This window comes from Moschus berezovskii, chromosome 13 (assembly GCF_049115385.1).
Source record: "Moschus berezovskii isolate FMDL1 chromosome 13, NW_MosBer_1.0, whole genome shotgun sequence".
Lineage (NCBI taxonomy): Eukaryota > Metazoa > Chordata > Mammalia > Artiodactyla > Moschidae > Moschus > Moschus berezovskii.
In genome coordinates this window covers 13,627,117-13,644,840 of record NC_142472.1, presented here as the reverse complement: position 1 = coordinate 13,644,840, position 17,724 = coordinate 13,627,117, and the positions used below count along the sequence as shown (strand labels likewise).

General features: G+C 42.0%; 1 protein-coding gene and 1 pseudogene across 1 annotated transcript in view; one reads left to right on the top strand and one right to left on the bottom strand.

Annotated features, from left to right (window-relative positions):
- HS6ST3 (heparan sulfate 6-O-sulfotransferase 3) overlaps nt 1–17,724 on the top strand; it is a 751,923-nt gene that overhangs the window by 355,858 nt on the left and 378,341 nt on the right. The window lies entirely within an intron of this gene.
- LOC129556463 (phosphomannomutase 2 pseudogene) lies at nt 2,366–3,312 on the bottom strand (annotated as a pseudogene).

Sequence of the window (17,724 nt, the reverse complement as noted above, 5' to 3'; positions counted from 1 at the left end):
GGACTCCCATAAGTGCCTTCTTGATGGGTTAACTGTCTTGAGGTTTCTCGCAAATTTTTAAATGAGACCTTTTTCCCCCAAGTATCCAGTGAACAGGCAGATGCTGTAATTCCTTTATTGAGGAGAAAAGGCTTTCATTCTGTAATTACGGAGGCAAGGCAAAGATCATAAGAATATTCAGTTGTCAAAATTTAGTATGAATGCTTCTCAGTTAAAATGTAATTAATCAACAAATGTAAATGACTAATTATGAGTTCTTTTTCTATTTCAATGTGGAATCATCCTTCAAGTGTTGGTAGCATGAGGAGACTAAAACTGCATAAACGTGTAGGGAGAAAAATGGAACAACTAATTTAGAAAAAAAGTAAATTTGCCCAATTTGTCCTGGATTGGGCCTGGACAGAGACTAACTGGATTCTGTGGTGGAGTATTTACAAAACACCAGCTCTACTTGGCATGCTATTTTGATGATGGTAGAAAGATAAATATGTAGCGAGAGATAGATTACTAGATAGATGACTTTGTATAAGAGGGTGTGTTAGTTCCCTGCTGCTGTTGCTGCTGCTAAGTCGCTTCAGTCGTGTCCGACTCTGTGCGACCCCATAGACGGAAGCCCACCAGACTCCCCCATCCCTGGGATTCTCCAGGTAAGAACACTGGAGTGGGTTGCCATTTCCTTCTCCAATGTGTGAAAGTGAAAACTGAAAGTGAAGTCGCTCAGTCATGTCCCACTCTTAGCGACCTTATGGACTGCAGCCTACCAGGTTCCTCTGTCCATGGGATTTTCCAGGCAAGAGTACTGGAGTGGAGTGCCACTGCCTTCTCTGATGCTACTCAAACAGGTACCACAAACTGGATGACTTAAAACAACAGAAGTTTATTGTCTCACAGGCCTGGAGTACTGATGTCTAAAGTCAGGGTTTCAGCAGGGCTAGGCTCCCTTTGAAATGTGTAGGAGAGAATCCTTCCTTGTCTCCCTTAGCTTCTGATGTTTGCCAATAATCCTTGGTGCTCCTGTCCGGTAAATGCATCACTCCATTCTCCGCCTCATTGTCTCATGGTTGTCTTTGCTTCTTGTGTTTCTATGCCCATGTGGTATTTTCCTCTTATGGCACCAGTCCTGTTGCATTAGTGCTAAAGTTGCTTCAGTCATGCCCAACTCTTTGTGACACTCTGGACTGTAGCCTCCCAGACTTCTCTATCCATGGGATTCTCCAGGCAAGAATACTGGAGTGGGTTGCCATGCCCTCCTCCAGAGGATCTTTTCTTATAAAATCACTTTAATTTGCTACTTTTCATTTTGAAAGATCATTACAGTATCATTTGTAAAATCCAGCCAGGAAAGATGCCCCAGGACTGCTGAGTCCTGGGGACCACTGAGAACGGTCACCCTAGCACATGACCATGGGTGGGGCCGGTGGGGGCCGACTTCCAGCCTGGTGCTGCTTCTTGCTTCCAGGCTAAGACAAGGCAGGCTCGGGGGAGGCTGGGGGGAACCAGGTTCCTCTGTGATGAAGGCACCTGGTGGGGACCAACTAGTGGGGTGCCAGAACACCCCTCTCCAGTTCCCCCACCCCCAGATTCAGGTTCAGGTCTGAGAGTCCCCGGCAGAGGTCACGCCTGGACTGACCCCACCCCAGTCTGGAGGGACCAAGGCTGAAAAGTGATGCGTGAACTGTTTTCTTGGAAAGCTCGCGTCCTTGCTGTGGATGAGGGCCCGAGCTGCCATCCTTCCAGCCGCACAGGAACTTGCAGGAGGTGGGAGGGAGGAGAGGAGAGAGTTACAGACCTGAGGAGCTGCTCCAGTGCTGGGGTCAAAGTCTGGATGGGGGGGGCGGGGGCGGGCTTATTATTCAAAGACCAGGCTCCAGATCTGTTTGCAGCTCAGGCCCTTCCCTGATCCCTGAGGAGTGAAGCTGATGGCCCCGGCACTGGCGGGGCCGGGGCTCAGAGCAGCATCTCAGGGCGGCCAGAGGGCCAGTTCTTGGCGGGGCTGTTGGTTCCACAGACCATGTCCCCAGAACCAGCGGGCTCTTCAGTGTGTAGTGGATACGGAGCTACCCCGAGTCCTCAGCCAGTGACGTGCAAAGTCCCAGGGGTCAGTGGTCACTGGGCCAGTGCACTCATGGGCTTCATTTCTGGAATTGTCTTAACCGTCAGTGCTGGGGTCGGTTCATCATAAACGTCCTGTCCTTTCTCATCAAGAGAGCCCCCTTCCGGTGCTGATGCAGTGGATCCCGGCAAGAACATCTGGTACATTTTCCATGAGACCCATGAAGAGGGAGGGTCCAGGCTCACTCGTTTTGTTCTCTCTGGATCGTTCCAGAACGATGGGGAAGTTTAAAAGCAAACCCCCCCGGGGGCACCATGACTGCACGTATGGGGTGGACTAGGGGTGGTCGGAGACTCGGGTGGGGATGTAACTCTGCTGGAGGCAGTCCTGGGAACCGTTCTTAATAAGCCTTTTCCTCTGGCCCTGGAGACGGAGGGCCATTCCCCTGCCGAGCGGGGACCGTAGCGAGGACTGCACAGTGGGCTGGGGGGGACCCCTCCCACGGGGAGCGAGCCGATCAGTAGAAGAGCTCCTCGCAGATCCTGCGCGTGTCCTCGGGCGCCGCCACCGTGTAGCCCACTGTCCTGGGGTCTATGAAGATCTCGTGGTCATTCCCGCCTGGCATGGTTTTGTCGCCGAAGAAATAGATGGTCTTATAGCCGTCCTTCTCCACGTGTCCCAGGCAATACCTCTTGTCCCAGCCGTCGGGGAAGACGTCGAAGCTGATCTGGCCTCCTATGGAAAACGTGAGGCCTTTCCCCGCAAACTCCTTTCGCAGGTCCTCCGCGAACTTCTGTCTTCTCTTTTCTTTCTGATCGAGTTCGTAGAACTCAATGCGTTCTTCCTGGCTGCAGCTTCTTCCGATCGGTGACACGTTTAGCATCCCGTTTCGGATCTCAATGAAAGTGCCCCTCTTCTTCGGGAGCTTGATTTTCGCGACGTAGCTCAGACAGTAGCTGATTAAATCCTGGATTAGGGCTTCACCTAGGTGACCTTGAATACTCTGTTTACACAAGAGTTTCCCATCTCTGTATGCTACCAAGCCATTTTCTGGAAACACGTAATCATATTTTTTTAATAACATCATCTCCCAGTTGCTCCTGTACTTTCTCAAAGTCTGACCCACCGACAATGCCGATTTTTATCTTCTGCCTCAGTTTCTGCAGAAAGCAATCCATGTCTTTGGTAATTTTCTGCCGCGGGGCCATCAGGGTCCCGTCCACGTCGAAGAGGCAGAGCTCTGGGCCCGGCGCAGCCATGACCCTAGTTCCCACGTGCACCTCCAGAGGATCTTTTCAACGCAGGGTTTGAACCCAAGCTACTTATGATTGGATTACGGTCCCCTCTAATGATTTCATCTTAACTTCATGACATCTACAAAAACCCTATTTCCAAGTGAGTTCATATTCACATGTAGGGGTTAGGGGTTAGGATGTCAATATACATTCTGGTGAACACAGATCAACCTATAATCAGGGGTTGCTCCCTGGTGGCTCAGGCGTTAAAGAATCTGCCTGCAATGCGGGAGACCTGGGTTTGACCCCTGGGTTGGGAAGATCCCCTGGAGAAGAAAATGGCAATCCTTTCCAGTATTCTGGCCTGGAGAATTCCATGGACAGAGGACCCTGGCAGGCTAGAGTCCATGTGTTGCAAAGAGTCGGAAACGACCGAATGACTTTCACTTTCACTTTATATGGTTCATGAAAATCTTGTGTATAATTTTGGGGTACAGCCCTGTAGTCACAGCTTGTCTGTGGCCTGCTTCTCTGTTCCTCTGCTACCGGGGTTTTTCCTCTTCTCCAGCCACCAGCAGCAATTCACACACAGCTGACATCTACCTGCCCTGATCCTCTCATCCACTTCATTCTGTCTGGGCAGGGGAGGGTGCTGGGATTACCTGAAGAGTGCTTACATTTATGTAAAGGAATTCATGATGCATCTTCTTTTGTTGTTCATTTGGTAAATCGTGTCCAGCTCTTTGTGACCCCATGGACTGCAGCACGCCAGGTTTCCCTGTCCTTCACTATCTCCCAGAGCTTGCACAAACTCTTGTCCATTGAGTCAGTGATACCATCCAACCATCTCATCCTCTGTCACCCCCTTCTCATCCTGCCCTCAATCTTTCCCAGCATCAGGGTCTTTTTCAGTGAGTTGGCTTTTCTCATCAAGTGGCCAAAGTGTTGGAGCTTCAGCTTCAGCATCAGTTCTTCCAATAAATATTCACGAGGCATCTTTAAGTGAAAAAGAAAGCCAAGTTTTGGAGTTTGAAAGGGTCCCTGTGTTATGTCTACTTTCCTGGGGATCTTTGTATATTTTCTTCAGCCTTATCCCTCATCTGGTCTCTTTATCAGATTCATGAGAAATTTACTGAATGCATTGTGAGATGACACTTGGAAGGATTCTGCTGGATAAGGAATTTTCTTTGAAATTTTTATTTCTTTTGGCAGTAGGTGAACATTTGAAGAAGAGCTATCTTTAAACCAACAAATATACATCTTAAATATTTAAAAATAGCTTACCCTTGATGATCAAATATGCACTAGTATAGGATTTATGACTGTTTCATCATGGCAGAGCCCATGTTTGCCATTTTTATGTTACCTTATGTTCTATAGACAGATATAATAAGCAGATCTTCATAACCTAGCCTAGGAACGCCATATAGATGGGTATCTGATGCTTTTGACTTACCTGCCTGGTTTTCCTTTGGTTTGGGAAACAGTTCTGCACAGTCAGAGAGCAATAATGTGATCCTCACTTTGGCTGGATGTCGAGTCAGTGTAAACCCTTCCCTGAGGTTTCCACAGTTAGTGAATGAGATTATGTTCTTAATCTCAGTAATTTTAGTTCCAGGTTTACCTTCTTTCTACTCCACCTCCACCTTTTATGCAGTTTAACTCTTGTTTTTCTGCCATTTTTAAGGAAATTTCACCACATATAATTTACCTTTTTTGATGTTTTATTGAGAGTTCCTGATAGATGCTAGACTTATACTGACTGCCCTGGAGGTTATTCATGGGTAGAATTTAGAGTCGCATCAGAAAGCTGATAACAAATGTTAATTACCATTGAATTATTAAATCCTTGATTTTTTTGGATTATTTTACAAAACACCCTTTGTTTAAGCTAGCTATAAAATTCGGATTGCTTTGTCACAGGGATAGAAGAGAACAGAGATTTATAGAATACTAACTCATCCGTTCATTCATGACTTCTTGCTCCTTGGTGGAGAACTTTAAGATACTGTCAGTGTCCTAAGTTCTCAGTGAAAGGAAAAAGATTCTAACTGCTCTATTGCTGTTTTTCAGTTGCTCAGTCTTGTCCAACTCATTAGTTCGCCGATTCCTAGAATGTCGACGTTCCCTCTTGCCATCTGTTTGACCACTTCCAGTTTGCCTTGATTCATGGACCTCACATTCCAGGTTCCTGTGCAGTATTGCTCTAACAGCATCAGACTTGACTTCCATCACCAGACACATTCACAACTGGGTGTTGTTTTTGCTTTGAGTCTGTCTCTCGTCATTCTTTCTGCAGTTCTTTCTCCACTCTTCTCCGGTAGCATATTGGGCACCTACTGACCTGGGGAATTCATCTTTCAGTGTCTTATCTTTTTGCCCTTTCATTCTGTTCTTGGGGTTCTCAAGGCAAGAATACTGAAGTGGTTTGCCATTCCCTTCTCCAGTGGACTACATTTTTTGGCACATGCCCTCTGGCACATGGATAAGTAAATGTTTATTGAATGAGTGCACATTTTCATGCCTTGGGTCATTTTCTCCACAATTCAGTTTTTCATATCTTTACATAATTTGCTTCATCATTTGTGAAATAATTATCATCTTCATCTGAATATATCGGACGTTTCATGCTTCCCTGTCTAACATTGATTTCTTATAGCACTATTTATCTTAGAAGTATTTTTGTGATAAAACAAAGTTACAGCACACTCTTAATGTGTGCTCTTTGCTATATACTCTGAGAGCTATGAACTGTGGTGCTGGAGAAGACTCTTGAGAGTCCCTTGGACAGCAGGGAGATCAAACCAGTCGATCCTGAAGGAAATCAGTCCTGAATATTCATTGGAAGGACTGACACTAAAGCTGAAGCTCCAATACTTTGGCCACCTGATGCAAAGAACTAACTCAATGGAAAAGACCCTGAGCCTTGGAAAGATTGAAGGCAGGAGGAGAAGGGGACAACAGAGGAGATGGTTAGATGGTATCACTGACTCAATGGACATGAGTTTGGGAAAACTCCAGGGATGGTGATAGACTGGGAAGCCTGGAGTGCTGCAGTCCATGGGGTAACAAAGATCGGACATGACTGAGCGACTGAGCAGCAACAGCTGAGAATTTGGGCAGACTGTCTCATGCTTCTGGACAGACTGCCTCAGCACATCACACTAAAAACTCCCCTAACCAGTAAGCCCGCTGGGCCGTTCTGAGTTGAGTGGGTTCTGCAACATGTGAACTTTGGTCTGTAGCATTCTCTCTGTGTCACTTGTTTTTATAAGACTTTGATGAACTTTTCTTCAGAACAAGAGTTTCCTTTTAAATGTTGAAATGTAGACTTTATAAAAGTGGTGTGAAAGTTCCTCAAATGATGTTCTAAACAATAGAAGATAATATTGATCAGGAAATTAGGGATTGGTGGAAGTCCTTTGACATTATGAAGAGTACGCATACATCCCTGTCAACCAAAGTTGATGGTTTGCAGTGATTGTATATGGTCAGGATCAGTTAAGAATGACATCTGGAGGAGTCTATAAAGGAAGGTTTTCCATGGTTCCACGAGATTTTTGAGGAGGTTGAAGGAGGAACTGGCTCTGTGTGAGGGATGTCCATGGGAACTTCCTGTCATGTGACTTGCCTTAGTGATAATTTTCTTAGAGCCCTATCTTGGAATGCACACACCATCCAACACTCTTATCCTCTAAATGAGGTGTGTGCATACTCTTGGAATCAAATGCAAGCTTGTGAAGAATATGATTGGAGGGATCCAAAATAACAATCTGGCAGGAAGCCATAATAGAAAGTAACACTCTCATTTATCTTTTATTTTAAAGCATTTTTGGCTTTTTTCCTTTTCTCCTTGCTTTCTTAAGCATCTGGTCCTACCACTTAGCTTATACAATATTATTATAACATCATAGGTAATATACTTCTAATGTGGACATTAAGAGAAGCATACGTACGTAACAGTAAATAATAGCACTAAAATGAAATGAATGCATAATTGACACAAAAATCATCAATGAGTAATAGGAGAAATACACAAAACCTCCTTTACTTATATTTTAGGAACACATATATTTTCCCCAGGCTTTATAGGTTTTTGAAAAGTGAGCATCCATATAGAATCTATTTGCAAACTCTGCTTTCTTTTAAGATGTGGGCCCCATCTTTATTCTAATTCTGATAAAATTCTGGCTCAGTCATGTCTGACTCTTTGTGACCCCATGGGCTATGCAGTCTATGGAATTCTCCAGGCCAGAATACTGGAGTGGATAGCCTTTACCTTCTCCAGGGGATCTTCCCAACCCAGGGATTGAACCCAGGTCTACTGCATTGCAGGTGGGTTCTTTACCAGCTGAGCCACAAGGGAAGCCCCTAATTCTGGTATCCTGGATCCAGATTAAAATTCTTGCTCTCAGTGGATTTATTGGTATTCTGGGTTCTGGATCCAGATTAAAGTCCTTGCTCTCAGCAGATTTATTTCCTCGTGGAAAAGGTAGGAAACAAACAATGCCCTCAGGTAGTGAAAAGTGAATGAGACACAGAATGGGTTAGCTTCATGGAGGGTGTGCTGGGGGGGGTGAAGGTGACTCTGAGATGGGGGAACAGCAAGGCCTCAAAGAGTGACATTTGAACACCCACATGAAGTGAGAGTCCAGCCATGTGAAACTCTTTGGAAAAAGCATTCCAGGCAGAAGGAACAGCAGGTGCAGAGATTCTGTGATTGGAGCCCATGTTGCAAGGGTCAGTGTAGCTGGAGCAGAAAGGAGCTGGACCTTGTTGGCCATGGTCAGGATTTTATACCGTGTTCTGGTGGTGCTGGACACGATAGGAGAGTAACTTGTGTTTTATTGGCTGTTGTGTTGAGAGTCAGCTACAGAGGGTGGACAACGTGGAATGAGGGAGACCAATTAGGAGGCTGCTGTCACTCTCCAGGTGACTGAATGATAACAGAGCCTGTGGCCTCCCAAACCTACTTCATTCCCAAACATGCAATTGTATCTTAGCTGTGATAATCCAGATTATTCACATGTATTGCATACTCTAAGCCTGCTATCCCAATTTTATGCTTCATGAAGACTGGATTCGAAGCTACCACAGGGACTATTCATGCTCCAATTACAAGAGTATGTTTCTCATCGAGCACAATCATTCTCCAGCCAGTCCAGTATCATGAAATCCAATTGCACTGATCACATTTATTACAGATACATTTTTCCCAATGTTAACATTACCCAACCAGTGAATTGCAGAGCAATGGAATATTTCCAAGGAAAATGAAGACATCTCAAATTATTTCTTTTTAAAGATTTTTTTTGATGTGGATCATTTTTAAAGACTTTACTAAATTTGTTACAATATTGCTTCTGTTTCATGTTTTAGTTTTTTGACCCCAAGGTATGTGAGATCTTAGTTCCCTGACCAGGGATCCAACCTGCATCCCCTTCTTTGGAAAGTGAAGTCTTAATGACTGGACTGCCGGGGAGGTCCCAAGATGTCTCACAGTGTATTTAATGGGTATATTTTATGGGTATATTCGATGGGTATATTTTATATTCAATGGGTAAAACATGTTGATGTTCAGTCGCTCAGTTGTGTCCAACTCTTTGCAACCCCATGGACTGCAGCACACCCGCCTTCCCTGTTCTTCATGATCTCCCAGAGTTTGCTAAGACTCATGTCCATTGAGTTGGTGGTGCCATCCCCTTCTCCTCCTGCCCTCAATCTTTTCCAGCATCAGGGTCTTTCCTAATGAGTTGGCTATTCATGTCAGGTGGCCAAAGTATTGTAGCTTCAGCTACAGTGTCAGTCCTTCCAATGAGTATTCAGGGTTGATTTCCTTTAGGATTGACTGGTTGGATCTCCTCACTGTCCAAGAGACTCTCAAGAGTCTTCTCTAGCACCACAGTTTGAAGGCACGATTCTTTGACACTCAGCCATTTTTATTGTCCAGCTCTCACGTCCGTACATGTCTACTGGGAAAATCATAGCTTTGACTGTATGGACCTTTGTAGGCAAAGTAATGTCCTTGCTTTTTAATACACTGTCTAGGTTTGTTATTGATTTCCTTCCAAGGAGCAAGCATCTTTTAATTTCATGGCTGCAGTCACTGTCCATAGTGATTTTGAAGCCCAAGAAAATAAAGTCTCTTACTGTTTCCATTGTTTCCCCTTCTATTTGCCATGAAGTGATGGGACCAGATACCATGATCTTCGTTTTTTGATTGTTGAGTTTTAAGTCAGCCTTTTCACTCTCCTCTTTCACCTTTATCAAGAGGCTGTTTAATTTCTCTTCACTTTCCGTCATGAGGGTGGTGTCAGCTGCATTGAGGTTATTGATATTTCTCTCCACAATCTTATTTCCAGTTTCTGCTTCATCCAGTGCAAGAATTGAAATAAACCAATTCTTACTTAATGATTATACATATAGATGATTTCAGTTAATCAGTTTCCAAACACAAAGCAATAAAAATTTTTAATAAATTGCAATAATTGCAAATCCTAAAGTTGTTTGCTAGCATTTCATGTAGAAACATAGTGCAAAAGCATTGACTATATCTGAACTTGCAATCAACTTTGAATTGATAAACATAATAAAAGAAACTTTTGTGTGCCTCTTTGGAAGATTAATGCCTCTCATTTTTTTCCATTGAGCTAAACTTAAGGTAGGTGGTAATAAACTAATATATGCATCAAAATAGTACACAACTGGGTTATGTGATTCTGGTATGTTGTTGTGGATACATTGCAGTAGGTTAACTGGTGTGAGCTACCCGGGTGAGAACAGGCGAGTGGTGAGTCTGACCACTTGTTCTGGGGAGAGGCTGCCTTGGCAGAGCCCAAGCTTTTCTTTTAAGAAGCATGTGGTAGGCGTCCCTGGTGGTCTAGTGGTTAAGAATTCACTTGCCAACACAGGAAACATGAGCTCTATTTCTGGTCCAGGAAGATCCCACATGTAATGGAGCAATTGAGCCCATGTGCCACAACTCCTAGAGCTTGAATGCCATACAGCCCATGCTCTGCAACGAGAGAAACCATCATAATGAGAAGCCCATATACCACAACCAGAGAATAGCTCCTGCTTGCTACAAATTGAGAAAAGCCCACGCATAGCAGTGAAGACCCAGGGCAGCCAAAAATAAAATAAATAAATCTTAAATAATAGAGAGGCATGTGGTTTGGGGAAAAGAACCTATTGCCACCTCTCACATCTCCACTAAATGGAATAAACATGGTTACTAGCCTCTTAAGATCATTGTGAGGATTAAATAAGTGATATGTTTAAAGCACTGGAACAACAAACACGACAAGCCCAAAACAAATGTGAGCTTTTATTATTCTATCCTGCAGTTTGCTGCCTGAAGCCTTGAAGAACTTTGCAGTTCTGCTTTTGAATGAAACCTCCTAGGTAAATCTCTCTTTGGCATATATGAGAAAAATCTTCCAAGCTCATATTTGACTTTTCAAACATAAAATGTTTGTGTGACATATGAGTTCATACAGAGGTTTTCATTACTAAAAATAAAACAAAAAAATAGACAACTTGGAAGTAATCTGTGCCTTGCTTGTGGATTGCTCTTTTTTTTTTTCCTGAGATTCTTTTTTCTTACATCTAAAAAAAGAAAAGTCATTTATTAACCCTTGTTAAGTTATGGATATGTAATGTTGTTAATTACAAGCCTTCTTTTGTATATGGATGTGTGTGAGAGAGAGACAGGGAGAGTTAGAGAGAAACTCTATCCTAACCGAATTCCAAAGCTTTGTACAAAAAAAATCAGGAGGGACAGTAAATAACCATTCTCTAGCAACCTCAGACAGTCAGCTGATTTGCCGGTGCAATTTGGTACCCAGGCCAATTACCAGAATGAAATTTTATTTGGGCTATATATCACAAATAGTGGTTTCCAGGGCTTTTCAATCGCTTAGATTTTAGAAAATACAGCTTTTCTCTAGAGTAGGTGAGATCCTTTCATTTATTGCAATATGCTTTTTCTAAGTAAGCAGGCTCTGTGGTTGGTTGGTGCTGTGGATGTTTGAAAGGTTCTAGAAAAACAAGTCCATGCCCCTGAGAAACCCAAGGGAAATGAAGGAGATCTTCATATTGTCACTCAGAATATGGAATTGCCATTTTTTTGCAGGTCAAATATTGGCAGTCCCATAAGATTGACCCTAAATTGTACTTTTTAAAAATACAAAAATTCTGCTAACATGAAAAGCTGGCACCCTTGCTCTAAGACCCCATAGTGAAGAGGTTTCAGGCTGGGGTCTCTTCAACCTGTCACAGCTGTGTAATTATGTACAGCTAATAAGCTTCATAACCTCATTTCAGGGTTACTATTGTTTGCATTGCCTCTATTTGTGTTTTTAGAATCCAGCTCGTAAACCCTATAATTAGGAAGAAGTATCAAAGTGCCTACTTACACACTTTTTATTTGTTTTTTTGAGGTTGTAATTGTCTGTAAGCATTTGCATGGCTGACAATTCGGCAAACAGAATGGTTTCCAAACACCCTCATTGCAGCCTTCTTGATGGTGCGTTCCCGTTTCATTCCTCACCTTGAAGCTATTCGTTTTTTTTCCCAGCTTTAATTCCGCTCAAAAGTAGGAAAATGTTTATTTTCAATTAGAGTCTTACATAGCTTGATAGTCTCCCTTTGCCATTTTAAAGGGATCTGAGGAAATTAAAATCAAAGACATAAGTCATTTGACTTTTACTAGTCAAAAGATTACTGCTTTCTTGTCTGTTATGGGAGGAGTTTGGAGATTTCTCTCTTAAGTCAGCTGTCTCTAAATTCTTGGTGCTATGTGCAACTAGCTGATGACAGCCCCTCTACAGCTGGTCTCTGTTTTCCATGTGTCTTTGAAAGAGTTTCTTCTCCTCTTGTTTTTCCCATAAGGAATATGTTGTACAAATCACAGTGAACTGATTTTGATGATCCTTGCTTATTCCCAGACAAATAACAGATTTGTTGTTGTTCAGTTGCTCAGTCATGTCTGTCTTTTTGCAAGTCCATGGACTCTGCAGCACGCCAAGCTTCCCTGTCCTTCACTATCTCCCAGAGCTTGCTTAAATTTGTGTCCCTTGAGTCGGTGATGCCACCCCACCATCTCATCCTCTGTTGTCCCCTTCTCCTGCCTTCAATTTTTGCCAGTAGCTCTTTGCATCAGGTGGCCAAAGTAATAGATATGACTGCCCTATCTTTGGGAAGGTTTTAGCTCTGTTCTGTATGACTTTAACATTGAAAAATCAGTGGGGTTATTCTTCTCTACCTGTTGAATCATCTGGGAAGATTTTTTAAAATCCTGAGATCAGGTTGAACTCCAAAACAATTAAATCAGAATCTCCTGGGGTGGGATCTGGGCCTCAGGAGATTTTATATCTCCCCTGGTGATTCTAACAGCAGTCAAGAATGGGAAGCATGGAGTTAGATAATTAGATAAATGTTTAGTGGGTAAGGCTATATAAATTATTACTTAACCCTTAGAACAAACATGGTGCATTGGATCTGAAATCCAGGTCTCTCACTTGGTATGTGACCTTGGATGAGTTACTCAAATGCTTCTGAGCTCCTGTTTTATCAGTTGTCACATTTCACAGATGTGATAATTAAAAGCCAACAGATCTCCATGAATTTCAGGTCGTTTCTCTTCCCTTCTTTAATATAGAGTATTTCAAAGGATACTTCAGTGATTAAATATGTGGTTTTCTTTCCTGGTGGTTATTAAGTGGTTCATATATTTTATTTATTTATATTATCATTTGTAATATGTATCATTTTATAATACATTTATAACACAAATTTATAAAATGTTTAAATTATGAAGCATTATAATTTACCTTTATGATATGAAATGTTGTGATTTGCATTTATGATATATTGCTTACTATCATGCATTTATTATTATTTTGCTTTTAATTTTAAAACAATTTTAGGATTGCAAAAATAGTACGCAGATAGCACTGAGCATTTTCGTAACCCTCTTACCTGGCTTTCCCTAATGTTAATTTTGTACAACAGTCATACATTTATTAAAAGTAACAAGTCAACATAGACACAATAAAGAACAGACTTTACTGTGATTTCACCAGTTTTCCACTAACATCCTTTTTCTCTTCCAAGATCCAGTCCAGGATCCCACATTGTATTTAGTCGTCATATTTCCTTAGTTTTTCCCATTCTGTTACATTCTGTGGCAATTTTTGATCTTTCCTTGATTTCATGGCTTTGACATTTTTGAAAAGCACTGGTCAGTTATTTTGGAGAATGTCTCATATTTTAAGATTTTTTTAAATGCCTATGGGTAGAGTTGATGTATTTTTGACACGAATACTGCCAAAGTGATATATATCCTGTTCAGTATTAGGTACATGATATTATATGTATAGGGCTGTTTAAATAGTTAATATTATATTTAGTGAAATCAGACTTCATAGAGAGCTCTATTAGTTTCCTAGAGTTGTCATAGTAAATACCATAGACAAGATGGTTTAAACAACAAACATTTGCTTCACAATTCTGGATGCTAGAAGTCTGAGATTGAGGTGTTGGCAGGGTTGGGTTCAACCCTTTTTCCTTGGCTTGTAGGTGGCTTTTTTTTCTTTATTGTTTTCACATGGTCTTGACTTTATGCATATCTATATTCTAATCTCTTCCCGTTAGGAAACCAGTCATATTAAATTACAGCCCATCCCATTGACTTTGTTTAACATTTGTTACCTTTAAATGTTTTAATTCCAAACACAGTCACTGTGGATTAGGACTTCAACAGATGGATTTTTCTGAGATGGGGGGAATGACACAGTTTAGCCCATTACAGGTGCCTCTCAAGCAGGGACATACACTGAAATGGAAGTGTCAAAGGATTTCGCCAGGATGATGAGTGATCTGCAATACTCGGAAACAGAAGCAGCTTCTTGGCAAATTGGTGGAAATGATCACGGCAATGAAACTCACTGAGGACAAAATGCTCAATGGAGAACCAAGCTACTTCAGCATTAAATAGAAGATAGTTGGTTAAAGAACATGATGGGGATGGGAGAAAGGCTTGGTCCTTGGAATTACTTATTGTTGTTCAGTTGTTAAGTCGTGTCCTACTCTTTTCAACCCCATGGACTCCAGCACTCCAGGCTCCTCCGTCCTCCACTGTCTCCTGGAGTTTGTGCAGACTCATGTCCATTGAGTTGATGATGCCTTGGAATTTTAAATGAGTCTAAAAGAAAACCATGTGCCAGTACTCCGTCTGTAAAAGTCAACATGATATGGGATGCTGCAAGATATTTAAAGGGACAGAAATCTTTTTAAAGAAACACTGAAAAGGGCTTATTCAGCCAAAAAAAGAAACTGCTGATTGGGGATTTAATTATCTTGGAGGACTGTGTGTGTGAGGGAGTTCTTAAACCAAGGAGTGACCAGCTGTTTCAAAACTTTACAAGAACAGATTTCAAGTAAACAGACTTAAATGGCAGTGAATGAGATTTAGAGTAGAATAGAATAAAAATTTTCAGACATAAAATTTTGGGTTTTTTTGATGGTAAAATACCGGTTCAACAACAGATGGAAGAAGCATGATTTTGTAAGAACATGGGTGTTGGGGTTAGGTACCTCTGTTTTAGCTACCAGCTCCCCCATTTAGCTGTATGATCTTGGACCCAGAACTTAAACCCTAGACTCATTATTTTTAAGGCTGAAATGAGCTACTATAAATAATTTTAGCAGATTTAATGTAAATTTAGCAGATGGAGAAGAGAACTTGCCACTCAGTAATTGTTAGTTTGATTGATTGTTACTCCCCTGTATAATTTCATTTCTTAGATGTGTCTAAAAGATGCAGCCAGTATGCTCTGCTCTACCTAAACTGGCATATATGATATTATTTGAAGTTCAAAGAAATTATATTTCCAGTCTTTTTAGCTCTGAAGACTTTACATTTTCTATCACAAAGTGATTTTGGGGCTTAAATGCCTAACCTTCTGAGAATCCAGGTAAAACAGATAGGCTGTCAGTTCAATGCAAAATTATAGGGACTAGGTAAAACTCCTTTTGCTGTCAGAATAATGCAGGGGCTTGTGTTTGGGGAAAAGTCTGAATTATTTGACAAATAATAGTTTATAAAATTCAGCTACAGTTAACCACCGTGTATTACTGGATTTCACAGAAATATTTTTCTATTGTAGATTTAAACTCCTTAACAGATAATAAACCCTGACAGAAAGGCATGTAAAATCTAGGGGCTCATTCATGGAATCCAAATTGACGTTGATTACTATGTCTTCAGAAATTGCTGAAGTTTGCCTGCTGGGTATTCACTCCCTGAGACAACATTGCAGCCAGTGTCTCAGCTTAGCTTTGGGCTCTAATTTGGGGCATTACACTTTTAAGTTTGAGAAAATCTCACAGTCTTTCAATTTCCCATGTATGAATTTAAAGTAGCCCTAATTTCTGGCTTCATGGGAGTTATTGATTTTAAGTGTATGCAGATGTATCCTAGACCTCACCAGCATGAGGAATACAAACGATGTCACATTTAAATTAAATTCAAACTGCTCCCTTTGCTTGGTACATTGTAGTACATGAAATTTCTTCCTTCTGGATTCTTCAGGATGACCTCCTTTCGCTAATGTTTTTCCAGGACGGTGCCTCCGTGAGCCTGTGCTGCCAGGCTGGGTAGTTCCTGGCCTTTGTTCCACTAAAGAGAGCTGACTTCAGAGTTTCCTGGGGCTACGGTTCCTGGTCCTCACCACTGCCATGATTAAAGCCTCCATCCCAGATATCTGCTTGTGTTGCCAGCTGGGCTTCTGCTGCCCTCTTTGCTGGCCTCAGAGGGCCCTGATCTTCTCTTTACCACCATGAAGATCAGCAGCAGTTCAGAGATGACCCAGGAGAAACTCACCACCCATACAGACTTTCATTGGTCACTCACTTATGGCTCCTCTCAGGCTTCCCAAGTGGCTCAGTGATGAAGAATCTATCTGCCTGCCAGTGCAGGAGATGAAGGAGATATCTCTTTGATCCCTGGGAGAGGAAGATCCCCTGGAAGACGAAACAGGAACCCATTCCAGTGAAATCCCCTGAGCAGAGGAATCTGGTGGACTGTAGTCCTTGGGGTAGCAAAGAGTCGGACACAACGGAGAACGCAGGCACACACTCATGGCTCCTCTCCAAGGTCACGAGTCCATCGGGTCATTCCACCCGATGCTGCTTCCTTGCTCAGTCATATCATACTGCCCTGCCTGATCACAGGGTGCTCTTTGACCAGCCCCCTGTCTGTCTCTATCTTTCAGAGGCATATTTCTGTCACTATCTTCCTTGGGGTCCAGGCTAGGAAAATAATGCCAAGAGAAAAGATGGAGTTCCTGTCTTCCCAGTTTATTTCCACCTCCAAGTCTCAAGGGCTTTGTCTCCAAGGTGATTGACAGTCAAGACACCCAATCCCTTCAGATCCCATCCTCTACTCAGGGGCGTGACTTTAACCTTTCTCTCCCCAAAGACAGCCACACTCCAGAAAGCTATAGTCCCACAGTACTAAACTTTTTCCTTACCTTTTCTTCCGAATTGCAAGAACAAAGACAGATGCTTTAATTAAGAAATTCCTCAGTGTCTGTGGATTTCATTTTTTACATAATGCCATTCATTGAACTTGTAGGATGACTTCTGTCAAGCCTAGTTCAGTTCCTTTTCAGAGATTTTCTACCATCTGAATGTTCTTGGGCTCTGGTTACTTGGGAGCAAATAGCTGGAATAAAACACATACTTACCCAGAAGACTAAGCAATACTTGCCAAGCACTATTTCTCCAATCAGAAGACTGTGTGTAAAATACAACTCTTGCATTTTACAAACTGTCTCATGGGTCAACTTTGCTCCTCAAAGCCCCAGCTTCTCAAACTTTTGAATGTGCAGTATGTCCTTTGTTTCATATTTGCAAAAATTAACGATCTACACCTGTGTCTGTTTTAGAACAAAGGCAGGGTCAGCACTAAGGTACGTTCCACTCTTTGAATTTCATCCCCCAATGGTACAAGCTTTAAAATTAGAGGGTTTTTCCCCCTGGTAAGGCTCCAGGTTCTAATCCCTTAACCCAGAAGGGAACATTACTCAGTCCCCACCATAGCACATGGTCGGGAAATAGGACTTTCCATTTTTTTTTTTTACCTTTTCCCCTTTACATTTGGGACTAAAACATTTGCCCAAATGATACCTTATCCCTACCTTGGGCCAGCTAGTATGCTCTCTTATGTAAGAATTAATAGATTCACAAATTCCTTAAAAATTATAGCTAATTAAGTCAGTAGAAACATGCAAATTCCCTTAGTGGGCATAGATTACATTTACTACATATTTTAAATTGCTGACCTGATCTTAGAAACTTTAGTATATTATACTTAATGATGTATGTTATCACATCTTTAACAAATAATGTGAAATTTTATTTTTCCTCTTT